The following is a 19,191-nucleotide window of genomic DNA, read 5'->3' on the forward strand; positions in this document are numbered from 1 at the left end:
GCTTGACTGTTCCTTCCTTAGTGGCCCTGCTGACCACTCAGGGCAGATCACTACATTTTTAGAAGTAGCTTTTAATGTCTGCATCATTCTTCACTAAGATGGTACTACAAAGGTTTTATTTCTTGATGCATTTCACTTTCAGACAAAAACAACACAAAAAATTTAGTTTCAGTTCTCATTAGGTTATACAAACTTCTCTTCTGGTTTTGGTGGTTTTGGTTCACATCTGTGTTCACACCATCCAAGGTTTGCTTTGAGTTTCATATTCAAACTGATAATATGCCAAAACCACCGAGTTTGTTACGCCCTGGGCCATATTAGCATGGGAGCTATTCATAAAGCATACAAAGGTTTTCTTTTTTGGTGGGCTCAGACTTACCAGTCCCACACAATCTCTTTGGATAAGTTTCTTCACAGCAGGCACTTAAAGGAGCAAACCTCTAGACTGCCAGCATTAGAAGACTGTTTTTAGGCCAATAAAAATACAGCTGAGTGCAGTTCACACGACCAAATGCCTGCCCAGACCAGTCATAACTTGTACCTGTGGCAACACCAGTTATTTCAGAGTTCATTCCTGGTAATCAAAGCAAAATGACAATGTAAAGCTCTGAAACATTTTGTTTAAACAAACAACTGATCATGATCATCTGGAAATAAGCTATTGTGCTGACAAGATACTAATGCCTGTTAATACACAGCTCAGATTATCTTTGAAGTTGTGTATCATCTACAGTATTGAACCTTAACATTATTTGTAACAAAGAGCGTTTAGATCAATATAGAGGTGCAAGCCTTACCACAGTCCCCCTAATGGCACTTCTGTGTGTGGAGCTTAAAGAGTAAGGGGAGCCAAATGCTCCAAATGCGGTTTCTTTGTAAAGGAATGTAACAGCAGAGTTGGGCAGTTTAGAGGCACGTTCTGTACTGAATTCCCTGGCACCCTCTGGCACTGTTACGCAAAACTGGAATGGATGCAAGAAGTCAGTTGAAGAAATAGATGGCTAAAGAGAATTTATCCTGCCTGTTGAAAAGGAAATTGCTACAGTGGCTAACACTCCAGGGAATATGAAACACCCCTCAGGATGTAATTTTTGTTTCTCTTCCCATCTAGACAATTAAAGACAACATTTTCCAGTTTTATATTTGGTAACTAGGCACCTATTTAAGTATTCGAGGAAATGAGCCTTGGTTTTGGGTCACTGTCATGCCAATTCACACCAAAGCTAGCTGAAGTCACCAGAAAGCTCAGCACATCTGGCAACAAGGATACAACAGCAGAAAATATTAACTTTTTGTTTTTCAAACATGTCCTGAGGGCTGTAAATACCTCCCTGTGTTTAAAAATTCCTAGGATTCTTTTTAGGCTAAAAGATATTTCAAAGGATCTCCTTACATCACAAAGAAGGGAAAAAACAAGCCCAGGGAGAAGGAAAGCAAACTAACTGAAACCTACCTGAATCCTGAATATGAGGTTACAGACAGGAGGGAAAAGTTGACCAGTTGTTAAGAAACAAGAACCTTAGGCCTGTGAGAGCTGAAATTCTGAGTAGGGCACCAACTTTTGCTCCTCTGGGCACCAACAATTCAGCAAATCATTTTGTTTCTCTGTTTTCTACCTATGAACAAACTAATCTTTTTTTTCAGGGTCTGGTATGAACAATACATGTATACCTCAAGAAAAATGCAAAGAGAGTATTGCACTGCCTATACCAAAATTAAAAAGATCATGAACCAGGCCACCCAAATCAAGAGATTGATCAAAATTATAAATCACTGTTTCCTTTTATTGGTCCTTCCTTCTTCTTATTGCACCTTCCATGTGCATTTTAATTGGAGAACTAGCTTCTTAAGGAAAAATGAGATTCTCATGCAAGTCTACTGGTAAAGATAAAAGGGAAAATAGTTCTGTTAAAAAATTGCTCTTATTTTACTAGTACTAAACTATCATGTTAAGTGTTCTAGCCTTCTCTGCTTGCCCCATACCACACAGTTGGTTCTTGAGCAATGAAGTCATATAGGCCAACACTTTCTGCTATTGTGCTTATTTTAAAAATAAAACATCACTTCTAATTTTGTTTTCTAGTTTTCCAGATGGGAACTATCTGCTTCTTCCAGGATACAAATTCATCATGATATATGTAGTGCTAATTGATGTAATACTTGAAGTCCATTCCAGTGCTAACAGGCACTAAAATCAAGCGGTGCTGAGTTGCTGTTAGTGGGTTTATTACACTGATTAAAAAAAAGAAAATAAAGATAGAATGACCACAATTGCATTGATGCTAACAACAGGATTGCCCATACACAAATAGTTACCCACCTCTGGCCAGAAATCTATTTCTTATTTGTTGAAATAATGCAGAAAGGAACTGCTTAGCCAGAGGTGGGCCAGAGATCTGAAAGATGTTTGTTCAGCTATCTGATATGAAAAATAAATGAAGGTGACGGTGGTTTCTCCACTTCTATATCCACGGAGTTAAATGTGGGACCACACAAACTGCTGTAATAAAAGCCACCTGATACCTGGCCTAAGGCACTAATTATTAATATATTAAAGCTCCTTTCACAATCACTAATTTTGTAATAAAGACAGTACATCACTGGAAGTCAAATATGCTGACCCATTAGGCAGAGTATGTGAATGTGCCTGCAATTTTGCACATGTGCTCTGGCACAGCCTGCCTTCACAAAGATGCCAGAACTTGGGTCAAAGCCCCTGTTTATTTCCTTTATATCCCCTATTATAAATCCCAATTGGACTAAAAGATCACTGTTAAAATTCAGGACTGTAATTTGCAAGCCACCTACAGTGTTTGATGCCCAGTTTCTATTCATCTCAGTGAGACTGGAATTCATAAATACTTGAAATAGCATTGGAAATGTCAGCCCAAATCTCTAGCCTCACTTTGGGCTAATTTGAAACCTGCATTGTCTCCAAAGGCAGCTTGATCAGGATTTATAATTAATCCTACTATATGGATAAAATTACACTGGCAATATCTCAGCCAATTCCCTATAGCTGCTCAAGTCTGTCAAATCAGCTCTTTAATCTGACGGTGAATTGTTTAACCACCACACCAGAGTCAGCATATCGCAGGGGCTTCAATAACTTCTATTTGTGTTCTGAATATGTCCAAAGCAGCTGTTGGACTGTGAATAATGATTTCCACAGAGACCTTCCTTGCATTCCTGCACTAAGCAAAGACTGGAAGAATTCAAACAAACTGGGTGATTTACAGATCTCAACCTTAAGAGCAATCATAATCATCATCAGAATAATTGCTTCACTAGGATCTTAGAAGTCCCAGTGAGGAACTACACTGATCACCTGAAGTCAGGTCCAAGTAACCACTTTGGCACACTACAAGTAACAGGATTTGCCATTAAAAGAGCAATGTCAAACAGCATTTTCTAAATATAATTTTGCCCAACAATTTCAGTACAATAAATTTCACTTCATTTAGAAGTGTTGTTTTTCATTTATTAGATGAAAACTAAATAAATTTTGTACAAAAATGTTCATTTACTGCTAACAGAACTCAGGAGAACTGGAAAGTAGTTTTGAATCCTTTTGAAACACGTTTTAATGCTCCTACTGTAATTCAGGAGTAATGTATAAAAGCAATAAACTTTCAAGCAATTAAAAATAGTGCAAAATTTTAGTAAACCTTTTTTAGAAGGTGTGAAGTCAACTTTGAAATACCTTAAAAAACATATTAACAGCTTTGTTTCATTTTTGCTATACTCTCATGAACAGACTGATGAAAAGAGTAGGTAATGTTGAGCAGCTTTAGAATTTGCTGATTTACTTAATGGTTCATTTGAAATTTGACAAAAAACTCCCCAGTGGAAACAATATAACATCTTCAACCTACTGATTGCAGGGAATGTTGCAACCACAGCTGATTTCTGGAAACTACATAAAAGCTGTTCCATTTTGCAGGTGATGCAGGCAGATATTAAGCTGAGCGGATAAAACGTACAAACACTGCATCAACTAAAGATGAAGCCTTGGCCTTACAGAGATGAATAGCCAGTTTCATCAATGGCTGTACTAAAGCCAAGTTTTCCTCAAATTTATATATTAATCGCATGATCATCTTTGTTCCCATTGCCATACAGACTAAGATCCAAAAAATGAGCGCTGGAAAATAAAACATGCCCTCTCTCCTCACCCATGTGAAAATAACTTTTACGAAGTCATAAAAAGGAAGCCTCCTGAGGGCCCAGAAGCTATTCCCCACTCCACCAGTGTCTGTCAGTTCTTCTCTCTACCTCCTTGTTTTATGAAAGCGGACCGGCAGTGGGAGTTGATGGGAATTTACCACTTCCTTCCATAGAAGTAAAGCTCTGTCTCCAATCTCCTCATTGCCTGACAGCTTTTGAAAGAAGTGTTGCTAGAGGCAGGGCTACTTAAAAAAAAAAAAAAAAAGTCCAGCAGATTTCTAAAGTCAGCTTTAAAATTGCCCTTTAAGGGTTCCCCTGAGGTGTTTATGGCTTATATTCCTCAATTAGCTACTTTATATTGCAGTATTTTCTTCAAAAGCAATCTTTGACTAATTGTAAATTCTTAGAAATATGTTTCATATTTTAAAAGCTCTATTTTAAGGCTGCAATAAGGTCCTCCAGGGCACATATTAGAGGCCATAACGGCATATTTTGGCCATCAAAATCCATTACCGGACTTCAACACCCACCCCATCATCATGACGGGTGTCTCCAACTCATTAGCTTTATCCAGTAACAAGCTGATCTTAGCACCTGTTCTCACAAAATGGATTTTAATAGAAGCACGACCAAACTGAATGCATCTGAGGGCTGGCTGAGTCTATCAGAAACGTGGAGGTTTTACAACATCTCAGTGTGCACAGGGACTAGCAGTTTTGACACTGGACTTCAGTAAACAATTTGAACGGCCAGCCTAAAGCAAGTTTCATTCTCCATACATACTGGACAGGTAAACATGAAAGCCATAAAACTGAGGGAGCTGAAGTTCTGAATATTTAAAAGCAGCCAGCTCTAGTACCTAGAGCTTGGGATATGTACTTCCAGGGTGAGTTCAGTTTTGAAGAAATTCTGCTGATTTTCTATATGATACAATTACTTTGGGTCAAGTAAAAACAATAGAAAAAACAAAGTTTTATGATCTCTTCATTAGAAAGTAAGATTCTACCCAGAGTCACTTATGTAACAATGCTGGGTAAATGTAACAAGTATTACAGAAGACATGCTTATCTGAAACTGTATAACTTCCTTTGTATAAAGAAAACCTTTCCATCTTCCTTTTTTCTACTCACATAAAGAAGAATTGCACCTATGCTCATGCTGAGTTAATGGAAGACTTGCTTTCACTGAAATGATTTAAATGCTTGGGACATTGCTAAGACTTTGAGCAGCTTCAGCTGATTTTGTTAAGTGGTATAATTCTCTTGTCTGCAGGAACATTTGTAAAAAAGCAACTTGAAACCACTATTAATAATTCTTTCTTTTAGAAAAAGATGAATGGCACTAAGCAGTATTTTGCAGTTTGTCTGGGCCCTATTCCCAAAGTAATGCCAGTCCAGGCCCAAAGTCACTTGGAAAAAAGCTCCCAGTGGGAACACACAGGTGAAGAACACAAGCAGAGACTGACAATCTCTACAAACAAGGTATTCTTTAATAGCTCTTTCACACTGAATATGGAATCTGTCATCACAGCATTTTTTGAGTGAATCTGACACAAACCAGGAAACAGATCATCCTTTCATCCTTACACAGGCTGCCCCAAAAGGCAACCTTGAGCACATTTGGACCTCAGAAGAGGACAGAGCAGGACTAGCACGAAAGTGTCAGACATGCAGATGTTCCACAATCTGGTAAAACCGCTGCACTGGCTTCCAGCTCTGACTGCCTCATTCCAGCTCTTCTATTGCTAATCCTTCCAGCATGTCTCTCTTCAGAATAAGGCATCCTGAGCACAGCAGAGTAACCCCAGAAATGCTAATTTAGAGGCTGGGGAAAGGCAAGTTTCATTGCTGTGGTGGAAAGGCAAGTTTCACTGCATTCATGGCTTGCATAAATGCCTAAGGGGCTAAACTCCCCTTTTTAGTTTTTTGATCCTTGGGTTTATTAGGAGAGGTCATAATTTTGAACAACATTAGTATTTATTTGTCCTGTTTTAAGATGAATTTGGAGTACAGAGATAACACCAACTTCAAAGGGAACCAATTCTCACAGCTCAGCTTTTGTGAAGAAGATTCTGTATATGACAGAGTTTTCCAACCTTTGATGCAATACAGCCATCACTTTCAACATAGAGACATTCCTATTTACTACCTGTATTTATTACTGTAATCTGGGATGGGATTGTTTGGAGATACATAGCAGTGACCAGGACTAGAAACCTAACAGGGTTGCATTTACCAATGTACTTTGTTCAATATATTTACAGTCAAAAGAAATAAAGCCTCATTTCAGAGTCCTATAATAAGCAGAATTCAGTGGGTGTCTTCACGCTTCCAGGAGAGGTTGTAACATCTCCAGTTTTGAAGTTACTCAGAACTACATTACTGTGAGCCTGAGCAATCTGATACAGCTTTGAAGCTGAGTTTATCTTCAAAGTTGGCCCTGCTTTCAGCAGGGTTTCAACCATGAGACCAGAGCTCCTTTTCAATCTAGGTTATCCTCTGGCTTCACACTTCTATACTGCACTGTTTTCAGTATCTAGAGATCACTTCTGTTACATCTGTTGGTTTCCATTTTGATATGCATGTTTTGTATTTTCTAGATAATGCTGTATACCCTCTCCACACTGAGCTTACAAAGGAAACGCCAACACTCTACAGTCAGAGCTGCATGGCAGAACCAGGGCTCTCCCCCAGTACAGCAGGCAAGCACATCCTGAACTCTAAACCCAAGGGCAGGTGCGCTGACAAAGCACAACTATTCCCATAGTTTCTCCTTTCTTTGTGTATTGGTCAAGTCATATTTGTGCTATACATCTGCTTCTCAACTGACAAAGCATAACATCTGAGCTCTCTGGGTGAAACCTGCTATCAAAGTGAAATATATTTATCTAATTCAATTTAAACCACTCAGGATTCAACTCCTGCTATAAGGTTTTGTTAAAATTAATAAAACCAGATGTCAATTTTCTTGTATAAGACTGAAAACCATTGCATTAGAAGTACTGTGGAGCAGCCAAAAGTTTACATGATGAAATATTAACAGCCTTCCAAAGCAAAGTGAAAATGTGGAAACGAGTCAAGCCATGAACATGAGATAATGATCTGTATTTCCTAAAGTCTAGGATTCAGGGTAGCCCCCATATCCAGTGCATGAAAAGCCAGACCACTGTGACTGAGAACTGAACACAAAACCTGAGACGTCCAGAGCTTGCATGCTAGCCTAGCCTAGCCCCCTTCATAAAAATACCTTCGTTATGAAGTGCAATGCAACCAACATTAAGAAAAATCCTGAGTCACCCATACAATAGCATACCAACCTCCCACAGTCTGGACTTTTAAAAAAGTTTATTGCTGAAGATGCTAGTTACTCATTTCATGGTTAAGTACATACATCAATGCACGCCTCCCCATCAAAGTACTATGATGTTCTTTTCTGTAACAGAGAAGACTAATTCCCAGCAGACCATGCACTGTGGTCTGAAAAAAGACAGACTAGATAATGCAGTTGCTTGCTCCTCCTGCTCTTGAATACTCCCAAGTGCAGTGCCAGGGTTGCTGAATAGCAAGAACAGAGCAACAGACACACACAAACACAGACATGCCAAGACAACAAAGTAATGCCTGGCTTTGCGGTTCACGTTAACCTGTACAGATCCAATGCAGTCAAAAAGCTGACACTGATTTTTGCCAGCTGAAAATCTGCCCTGAACCTTAAAGCAGTTGTAGAGCATGGCTGAATATCAGATGCTTTCAATTTAAGATAACTACATTTGTCCAGCTGAACTCTTTATTAGAAAGCTGTATTCCTTTTGTAACTGAGCATTGCTTTATATAGCTAATATATACAGCAGGTGTCCAAAGCATAGGCTAAATACAATAGCCAATTTAGCATAGGCTAAATATATTAGCCAATTTACAAATATCAATGGTCAAAAAGCATGGATCTCTCCCTGAAGGTAAAGAACACCCTCTTAATGAAAAAAAACTTGCAATAATCTTGGATCCATCTCCAATTTAGCCCTTGTATTTTCCCCTGTCATCGGTTTCAATTGCCTTTGCTATGAGCTTTCAGTTTCAATTTACAGAGCATTAGCCCTAGGCTCCTCATCAGCATCTTCAGGTCCACAGGGACTTGCATTCCAAAACACTGAGCAGTTGGAAGAACATCAACAAAATCTTGAGTGACAAACAAAGCAGACCACTTGCTCAAAGAAATGGGAGCTATCACCAATATTTAGGGAGTGCTGAGTGGATACAAAACCATAGGGGCCAAAACAGCCTGAAGAGGCTGACAGGGACCTCTCCCTAAGGATGTCTACTGTTTCATTCAGATAAGCAGCCTACAAGGCAGGGAAGATTAAACAATATGAAAACCAGAAGGAGCTATCAAAATCATACATATGTAAAGTTTCTATGTATTTCTGTAGCTCTTATCATTACAACATGCTACACAAAGTGCAGACATGCATTAAAATAGAAAATAATGTGACAAGGATCATGAGGGCCACTGCAAGCAAAGGTGATTAGATCTCAGCTGGCTTCTCTCACCAAGTGACCTACTTAAATAAAGTTGCATGTCCATATATAAGCTCTTACTTTCCCTGCTTGCTAATCTGACTTCCAGTACATCATACCAGCCCAAGCACTTGAAGGAGAATTAGCAGTATGCTCCTTCTTGGCTCTGACTGCACATGGCAGCTGCATAGCTTGTAGTCAGTGAATTTTGCAGCTGGTCTGGTAGCAGTTGGCAAAAACCTACTGTCCAGATGGATATTAAATTTGCATTATTTATAATATATCAAAAGTGAATAAACCTATAGCAAAGTGACTCATAGGGACATTTATTTAGGGACTTGTTTCTGACAGCTCTGAAGCTACTTTCATCCAAGCAATGTTTGGGTGCTGAATGTTTTATTCACCCATAGGAAAAAGTTCCACAGCTCTTGATCGCTGTTAATACTTATATAAGCCACACATGCGGAAGGAGAGCTGGTAAATCCAGCCCTTTTCAGATTATTACCTTAAACTTCGTAAACCCATTTATGATTGTAGCACTTGCATCTGAAAGTATAGATTGTGCAAGGCCTGCTGAAGTTTTCCTACTAGCAATGTGAAACAATACAAAAGAAGCAGGTCACAAGCTGGTTTTCAAATGAAAAAGCAAACAACCGCCACAGAGGTAAGCCACTAGGAGAGGCCAGTGCCTGATGGACTGTGTGACCTGCATGATATATCACACTAGACAATGCAGTCTACCTACAGTGTTCCATCTCCCAGCCAACTTTGAAAACTCCCCTTTATCACACAAACAGTAAGCCCCACAATAGCCATCACTTTTCAGGATTCATAGAAAACAGTAATTCTTTATATTGGAAATCTTTTAGCTTTGCAAAACTAGTATAACATACCATACTGGAGAATGATGAGGTGTGTCCTTTTCTTAATAAGTTGAACAGAGAAATTATATCATTTGCTTTGAAAATTAAAGCCTTTAAAAAGAAAGTAATTTGGTTATTAGCACTTCAGGACTGTCAGTATAGAATCTATCTTGCTAATATAGGCTTTAAAGATCTTGACTAAAACCCTCTGAAAAGAAAATGTCACAAAACCATTGTTTTCTTTCCTATAAAATAACAGAAATTGAGACATCTTTAGGCCCAAGTAGCAGACCAATCAATCACTTTCTGAAGCCACTGTCAGATCAGCGCATTTAGTTCTTCTCAATACCAGCTGTGAGTACATCACAACTTGCATAAATTTCACTCTCTCCTCACTCTGCTCAGGAGAATAAGCATTTTAATAAGACTTCCAAGCATGTGATCTAGTCACATATAGTACACCAACGCAAGCCCCCCTAGTATTTCAATAGCATAAGCAGACTGCGCAGCCTATGGTGTTTTAGCAATCCAAGGTCACTAGGTTCCACACCATTAAACACCTGATTCTATTCACTAAAAACAGCACAAGCTTCACTGGGAGAAAAAAATACTAAATCAGCCATGACAGCTTTGCTATAGATTTGCTAATCCAGTATAAATAGTTAGAGTGCCTGTCACAAGTCAAATAGGATACAGTTGAACAACATATCTCAAGTAGTGGCTGTTAATCACAGTTAAATAGCTATTTGATGGAGATGGCAGTTCCAGGCTAACAAGCAGGCACTGCAGAGGCACATGGTGCTGAAGGCAGTGCTTACTGCTGTATTGTCACTGATTCTACAGCTTGCACAACGCTGGGAGCAGCCTCAGGAAAACACCCTGCAAGGCAGCAGAGCATTCAGGGGTGGCCTGAAAGGAGCAAACTAGCATCCAGGGGGAACATAGGTATCAAGTTTTCATTTCCTTATTTAGGTACCCCAGATAATGAGAGAAAATAGCTATGAAGAATGGAATTAAAATCACCATGAAGCACAGACACTGACTCTGCTACTAAATTACGACAGTATCCAGCTTAGCAAGATTACTGCCTGCATTCAGCAGCAGCCAGTGCCAAAGTGTTCTTAGATTCAAGTCAACTCCTTTGTTGATGCCCTCACCATTTTCTTTTTTTACAAATGTTTAAAACTTGAGGAAAGTCTGGTGCCAAAGTACTTTTGATCAACTATATCAGCAGAGCTGCTATGAAAGTGCCCCTATTCCAGATAAAGTCAGCTGAGTTATCTTAGTTACAAGTACAGATCTTTCTAAGCAAGACTGTTTTGTGGTGATGTATTTTTGCAGCTTTGATGGCAAGAGTGGCCTTAAACACTTAAACATTGGGTTCGGAAGGCTAGTCTCAGTAACCTCTAACCAGCATATCAAGTTATAGAAAGGAACAAACTAATGTTAAAAGTAGTCATATTGAAGTTTGCAGAAACTAAATTAATCTGAAATGACACTCATTGTACAGTTGATAAAACATCTATGCTCTGGAGCCTCCAACATAAGGAGGGCATGGACATGCTCAAACAAGTCCAGGGCAGGGCCTTGAAGGTGATCCAGGGGCAGGAGCACCTCTCCTATGAAAACAGGGTGAGAGAGCTGGGTTTGTTCAGCCTGGAGAAGGCTCCAGGGACACCTTAGAGCTGCTTCCAGTGCCTAAAGTGAGCCCACAAGAAAGCTGGGGAGGGGCTTTCTACCTGGGCATGTAGGAATAGGGCAAGAGGGAATGGTTTCAAAATAACAGAGGGTAGATGTAGATTTAGATTAGATATTATGAAGTTCTTTACTATGAGGGTAACAAGACATTAGAACAGGTTGCCCTGAAAAGCTGTGGATGTGCCATCCCTGGCAGTGTTTAAGGCAATGCTGAATGGAGCTTTGAGCAACCTGGTCTAGTGGGAGATGTCCCTAGAGATGGCAGGGGGGTTGGAACTGTATGCTCTTTAAGGTCTCTTCCAACCCAAACCACTCTATGATAAATGGCTTTGGGTTTGTCAAGTCTACCACAGACAAACCCATTATTAACTAGTGAATGAGATGTCCAAAAGAATAGCCTCTAGCCCACAAACAAAAGTGATCTATTTAATTTTCTACATCTGAACAGTCCTGTGGAAGACTTAAGCACATAATGCTCACATAACTCAATCCTACCTTCACCTATATGCAGCATCACAATGTTGTGGCTTGCATTTCTACCCTCCACCCCACCCCCAAGAAATCTCAAAAATAAAGCTTCTCTTCCAGTAAACTGACAGATTCTTCTCTTGTAATTAATATCATACTGATATAAATTTTAAAGAACAGAGTTTTCTGTTTCTCAGTAATTCAATTCTACTTAATTATCCTAACACTGAATACAAATCCCAGAGGATATTTAGCTTGTAACAATTATTTCTGTCTTCTCATTACTGAACTATGTAGTAATGTAAAAACAGCTTTAAAAATGCTTAATATTTCTGCTTATTGTGCATGGAAGAATGCAAAACTGGCTTGACGTTAAGCTTCCAGTTGGAAAAATTATCCTCTAGATATGAAATGGGTCTTGAAAAGCACAACTTATATTAGTTATGGTAGCACAAAGGAAAGGCCAAGGAGATTTTAAGAAGCCATTAAAACCAGATGTTCTAAACTAAGAATTTTTATCAAGTTCCTAACCCTTCCAAGACACTTAAGTCTGAGTGAAAGCCTACTGCAAACAAAAGGAGTATTACTTCTTCAACCTAAGTGGTTTGGATCAGGCCTCAAATCACAAAAGACTCAAGGAGGCTTCCTACTAAAGCAAATCTTTGGCTCTATGTATGGAAGAGTATTGAAGACTAACATGGGTCAAAGCGAATCCTTCAAAAAGACCAAATCTCCCATGTCACAGTCACACCATTACTGAGAATCTCCTGCTAAAATACATTGCCATTGTGGGTGATGTACAACGGTGCTGAAGTCAAGACTGCTGTCTCGACTTTATAGCTGACTGCTATAAAACTGTAAAGTTTCTTTGCAGAATGAAAGTTATTTTCAAACTTCACTGTACGGTACCAAATTGAGCAAGAACAATTGAAAAATTGGTCAATTTTTAATTGTATAGGTGGAATTGCAGATAAAGGTATGGGACAAGCAAAGCTTGAAAGGAGGAAAAGAAAGAGCCCTGAAGTCAAGTGCAGTCTCAAAAAAACACTGGCTTCATGATCCTGAAGGCAAAGAAAAAGTTTCTTGAGGTTGTAGCTGAAAGAGGGTTTGTACAGCTATACACAAGGAAGCTGCTTCCTGTTGTTCACCAACTCCTTTTTCTGGAAAGCAGGAGCTGCACTTACCTCTGAAAGGATATTATATCAATATGCTTTTGGTTTGGCTTTTGCATTTTTCAGAGTATTTTTTTCTCTCTGCCCTGTCAATGGAAGAGTTTTATGGCAGTGATTCATTTTTATGGGAGTATTCATTGTCACTTCTAAGGCACCGACTACCGATGTTCTCTGTACAGCGCTGAGAATAGGGTAGGAGTAGCAGCATATTACATCCAACTCCCTCTATAAACTATACAATCTGACTACAAATAATGTAAGCCCTAAGTAGTTCCGGATGCTTCTTAGTAATTCAAAAGTTGGTACGTCAGAACATAAGTTTATTACATTTGAGACATTTCTTGGAGCTTTCATCTATGCACAAGAATTATTTTGTGAGTGAACAACCCCAGCATTTGTCAAGGCATCAAACTGTTCTGAGAGCACAAGATGAGATCTTCAGTCAGTATAAAATGCCTCAGTGCCATCAGCTTTTTTTTGTAGTATCAGCTGCACTTTGACAGTTTGTGTAAATAGAGAAGTAAACGGTTCCTCATTTGCATTATCAAAATGATACTGGATGACCACAGATACCTTATCTTTTGCTTCAAAATTGAACAGTAAGTAGAGGTTTTGTACAAGAATGCCCTTACTGTAAATGCATTGATTGTCACTTTCTTAACACATGTTTTACATTTGGCACAGCAACAATACAAAAGTGTTTACAAACTGGATCAGAGCCAACAGATGGCTTCTCCAAGCCATCAGTCTCAGAATCCTACCCAGTTCCCACTCCTTCCCAGAAAAAGCATGGGAAAACAGATTGGGAAGATTCATAAGCACACACGCATGATTTATATGTGTCTTTGTGTGTACACATGTACATACATAGACACACGTGGGTCCATACATGTAAAAGCATGTACACATACAGTATGTTCTACATGCACAATAGATAGTGCTCAGATGTAAAATGTTATCTGGGCTCTTCAATTAAGACCCTCCCAAACCCAAAGTTTATGCAAAGAACATTTTCTTTGTTTAGTAAAGGTATTTCATTAAAAGACCATGCTATTTTGGGAAGGGCTAGAACCAAGATACCTGTAACTAGATATTCTGCTTTATTCCAGTGGGGTATTTCACATTTAAAGACCTGTTCTCTTGTCCACATCTTGGCTAAAGGCCTGCCACAGCAGGGGCTACAATACCAGCCACGCTTACAGCTGGGGGTAACTGTTGAGCCTCTCTTCGAAGGAGGTCAGGAATAGGCATTTCAAAATTGAAGTAGTTGAATTGCCCCTTGTTTGTGCTGATCATTGTAACTGTTAATTGGTAAGAAAGGAGAAAAAAAAGCGTGTGCCTGTAAGGCAAATATTTCAAGACATGACTTGTTGAAATGACTAGCTGCATATTTCCAGCTGGAGCCCATTTCTCTCCTAAATGCCATCAATAAAAACAGGATCTATTCTATACATCTGATTCTTGGTAGAGAAATGTACATGTGGTTCTCTTGAAATTGTTCTTTGATTATGTCTTTTTATATCACTTTGATATTTACAACACTCAGTATCTCCAAGAATCCCAGTTTGAGCTAAAGGCCTTGCAAGAAGGCCCTCTAAAAGAAATAAACATATGTGTCTTTCCCTACTTGTTTTATCAGGCAGGGGGAAGGGCACATGATACTATCTTGCCTAGGATTTGAGGTTTGTACAAGTTACTCTTACTCCTAAGGGCATCATCCAGGAAATAAACACCTGTTCACACCAGTTTTCCTACTCCAAGACAGGCTCTGGAATAGTGCTCTCCTGACACAACTGATCAGCAAAGGCTCACACCTGGAAGTATTTATGCCAGAAACCACACAGCTCAAGCTCTTGAGATTCATAACAAAACCCCTCCAAACTATATCTGACTGGTTCAGGAATGCAGCACAAAGTACAGCCATTTTTCCACAGCCAAAGAGGGGTCCAGAGACATGCCAGAATACATAGGCTGGTATCAACCAGTAAGAAAACCAGAGGAAGTGACACCTAACTCATTCCAAATGCAAATGTAGATTTGGAATATTCAGGGAAACCATTTAGCCAGTCAGGCTCTCACTTAAATGGGAAGAAACATTCCGAACATGAAGTGTTTCTTATTTTCCACAGAAAATATATGAAAGAAGAAATCTAACAACGCAGGACTCATCTCCATGAACAAGGGTACAATGACACAGGTAGCTGAAACTGTTTGAAAAAGCCTTTCTCCACCTTGGTCACTATAGCAAGAATACTGGATACAGTCCTTGGTGTTTCAGCTCTTTCTCTGTCACATGTCTGTTATCACTCTCTCTTTTCCCTCCTTCAGTCTTCTGTTGATTTGAAAACACTCCAGGACAGAAGTAATCTTTTATTGCGTGCTAATTTGTGGCCTCTGGGAAAATCTACAATAAGTGAAGAGTCTAAGCAGAGCTCCCTTATTAAGTTCTGCCTGAGCGCATAATTGCAAAGATCAACAGCAAAGCAGATAGGAAAAAAATAAAAATACCCATCTATTATTTTAAATAGAGATTCAGCTTAGAACTGTTGCTAAATGGAGCAATGTTTAAAACACAAGAACAGATCCCCAAGTTGTTAGACACCCTCTGAAACCATTGGTTGTGCCCTGTGCTGACTACAAAGTAACATGAGGAATCTAACCAGACAGAAGGAATCCAAACTATGGGTAAATTAAACCAGTTGATAAATTTTAGCACAGTTAGGGCAAGGCTCACATGAATTCAAAATACTTTTGATCAATTCTCTAACTAGCCAGAAAAATGAGGATGAAATGTGAAATTTTGGCTTGTTATTTTAAAAGTCATATAACAGAATTAAGACTCAAGAAAGGAACACCATAGAACTCTACTATTTAATTGCTGTGGCAACTTGCAAAGCAGTTTTACAGAGTGGTTCTAGCAGTTCTCTCCTACTATTCAAAACAAATACACTGAACACTAAAATTTAAAGAGAAACAGTTAATATGCTCTATTAACACATTTAAGAGTGTTATCATCCATAAAGTGAATTTTATATTCCATTTATATGTCAAGTGCGACATATTGTAGCACTTGAAACTATTCATTTAGGGCTATGGGACTGGGGAGAGGACCTCCTAGGTTACAGGTCCAATCTATAGCTGATTTAGTCCGCCCACATTTATCAAGTCCTGAATTAAAACTATTAGAGTTTTCTTACTCACACTGCTTTAAAAATGTCATTCTAAAGCCTCACCCTAATGATAGTTTGAAGTCTTCTATGAAGTACTTGACACACCTTACTTACAACCATATGATGTCTTTTTACTGTTTGCCAACATTTTCTTTCAGTTTAAATAACTTTTCCTGCTTTGATATTTATTCTGTCTCTAGCTCCTCCATACAGAAAACTATCACATTCTTTCTTAGTTTTTACTTTGCTATGCTAAACAAGCCATAAGCAAGTATATACACACATAATAAATACATACACACAAATATTTGTAAGTGTATACACACACAAATATATGTACATATTTATGAAGGAAGGGAATTAGACCAGATTCTATAACTATAAAGAAAAAATGTAAATTGTCAAATGAGAAGTGTATATTTTATAGATTATTTTCATTGCTAGTGTTGAGGTAAAGGTCAATCAATTGTGTTGAAATGGCGCATGGACATGCATAAAAATGAGATCCTTACATGCATAATTGTTAGAAGTAATCAAAGCAAGTTTGGGACAGGCAATTATGTCTAGTAGCAGCTAGAATTCAAAGTGCTTCAGAAAAAGGTGATTGTAGTGAAAGTTTAAAGCCTATAAATTCTGTTCATGCCCTGAAAGCTAAGGATCTCTTTTCTCTGTGCTCCTTCCCCATTGAAATGGAACAATCATACTCATGGCCACAAAATAGTCTCAAATTATTCTGACTCAAGTTGTTCAGTACCTTGTAGCAGAACTCTTTGCTCTTGTAAGTTTTAAGAGTGTCACTTAATACTAACTGTTTTTAGTTTTCATATGACAAATGGGAAACAAGACCTACTCTACCTTCTCAGTCTACGCTAGTCATTTATTTTCCAACTACCATGCACTCTTATTCATCCACATTTGAAAATAAAAACTTACAGTATTTTCAGCCTCTTCTCCTAAGAAAAACTTAGTGGTTTCTAACTACTTTGTCACAAAGACTACTACTTTTCTCTTGCAAAACAAACGGATCATAGCAATTCAAGTAAAAACAAGCCTTAGATTTCTAGAGTGGTGTTTTAACCTTCCCGTACTAATCTTTATCTCTGTGTAATCTAACATTTTTCTTATTCTTTGCCCAACAATGAGGAAGCTTTCATCTCAACTCACTTTTGAAATTTACTCTAGGATGCAACTGGATTGTCTTCCAAGAGTGTTTCAGAAATATTTAAAGAGGAAGGTTTGCTGCACTGTCACCTACAAAAAGCACTGCTACCAGTTGCTGTTGGCATGAAAAAGGTCAATATTCTTCAGCCAGTCATAATGAAAATTGACAGCAGACCTATCCTCCTAACAGGTATTCAATTTGGTGGGTTCCACTCAACTGGACAGTTCTGTCACTTGGTTTTTGATACATTAGGTATTACACCAGAGTTTTCATTACTTAGAAGGACATTGGAAAAATATGGCCCATGAAACTACAATGCACAATGCTTGCAGTGTAGCATGAGTGCTTGTCTTCACTGTCCCACTCCAGCAAATAAAAACAGAATTCAGGTTTGGTTTTGTGTGTTTTGAAGGTCAAGAAAAATTGGATTTTGTTAGTGAGGAATAATTAGCTGATTAAGGTGATATAGCTTAACACACCTTCTGTGTGCAGTGACTTACTATACCAAAAATTGCAGCTTTAAACTGAAATGCCAGCTATTGTATGCTCTTAATGAAAACTCATTTTGAGGTGATTCACCTAGTGTCTCCTTGAGGGTGGCATTGGTACTGTTCTATCATCATACTGTGCTCTTAGGAGGTTGCTAATGACACAAATGACTCAAAAATTGGCCATGTCACTGTCTTCACATGATAACAAAATCAGATCATCATTCATGCTACAAGCTCTAATTTCTCTAGCTTCTTTTGTACCAGAATCAGCCGGTTCACTGCTTTTAAAGATAGCTCATTCTAAACTGATTTACCATGTGCATAAACAGCTGAGGTAGAATAGAGGAAGATGGAATAGAAGGAGAGAAATTGTTGGAATGACCAGCTGGTTGGAATGAGAGTATAATCACCTCTTTGAGCAGCAGCATTGCTTCCTGTCAGCTTAAGCAGTTTGTGGAATTATAGTTAGTTTGCAAGCTGAAGAGCCACTGTAACCTTGCTTAAACAAACATAACAGATTAACGGTCTAACTATATGCTTTGGGAGAATAAATATCCTTCTGGCAATCATTGCTGGTAAATAGAAAACCTGTCTATCTGATAATTGTTATCCAGTTATCCAATATCTCTGACATAATAATTATCCAAAGCCAATATCCAGGTTTCAGTGCCCAACCAGGAATTCCAATTCATATACTAAGACTGATTAACTGGCATGAGTCCCATCACCCCCACTGGCAGGGTTACCTCAGTGAAGCCTGCTTCATCATGAGCAGTTCACTGTGTTCCATTCAATAACATCTTAAATTATACCATCATCTTACTCAGAAATAAAATATTAAAAATGCAAAAGCTCTCAGGTCTGAAATTTAAATGGCCACCTTATTTAAACTGTCATGGGCTTTGAACCCTCAGTGACTGCAAAATGTGCATGATCTGAAAAATAACACTGCTGCCCTTGCACAGTTCCTTCAGGAATTTGATGCAAAATAGAACAGGAATAAAGGAAGAGCTACACTTTAATTTCATTAAAAACTAAGCATCATAGCAGAACCAACAGCAAAACAGCATTAACTGAAGGCAGCATTTCTGAGCATATGATGAAGTAAGTTTTCACTGAAGGAGGTATGTTTGAATGTTTGCATGAACACCCATATGCTTCATATTTGTATATACACAAAAACAAAAGTTCAGCTTGCATTATACCACATACTATATTACAAATTTCAAATAATACATTATTTGTATTTGCATAAAATACAAAAAATACATTATTTATTAAAATCTGGGAAAACTGAATAATGCTTTACTTTTAAATTGCATCAGATAAGCATATATCTATTACTAGAAGTCATTAAAACATATACTATAACTCCCTTAGTAATGGCATCCTTAGGGAAGGGGTAAGGCTGGCACAAGTAAAATACAAAACAGCTTATTAAAAACTGAGAATATACCTTATTTCCCTGGTTATACAACAGATAAGA

At 38.4% G+C, this 19,191-nt stretch overlaps 1 long non-coding RNA gene across 1 annotated transcript in view; it reads right to left on the minus strand.

Annotated features, from left to right (window-relative positions):
* Nucleotides 1–396: 396 nt before the first annotated feature.
* The window catches only part of LOC134164244 (uncharacterized), a 30,322-nt gene continuing 11,527 nt past the window's right edge, over nucleotides 397–19,191 (minus strand). The window contains exon 6 of the long non-coding RNA XR_009965073.1: nucleotides 397–574. This is a non-coding gene — a long non-coding RNA (uncharacterized LOC134164244). The remainder of the gene's footprint in view (nucleotides 575–19,191) is intronic.

Source organism: Pezoporus occidentalis, unplaced genomic scaffold (assembly GCF_034315485.1).
Source record: "Pezoporus occidentalis ecotype Australia unplaced genomic scaffold, CSIRO_AGI_Poc_V1 ctg213, whole genome shotgun sequence".
NCBI classification, from domain to species: Eukaryota; Metazoa; Chordata; class Aves; order Psittaciformes; family Psittacidae; genus Pezoporus; species Pezoporus occidentalis.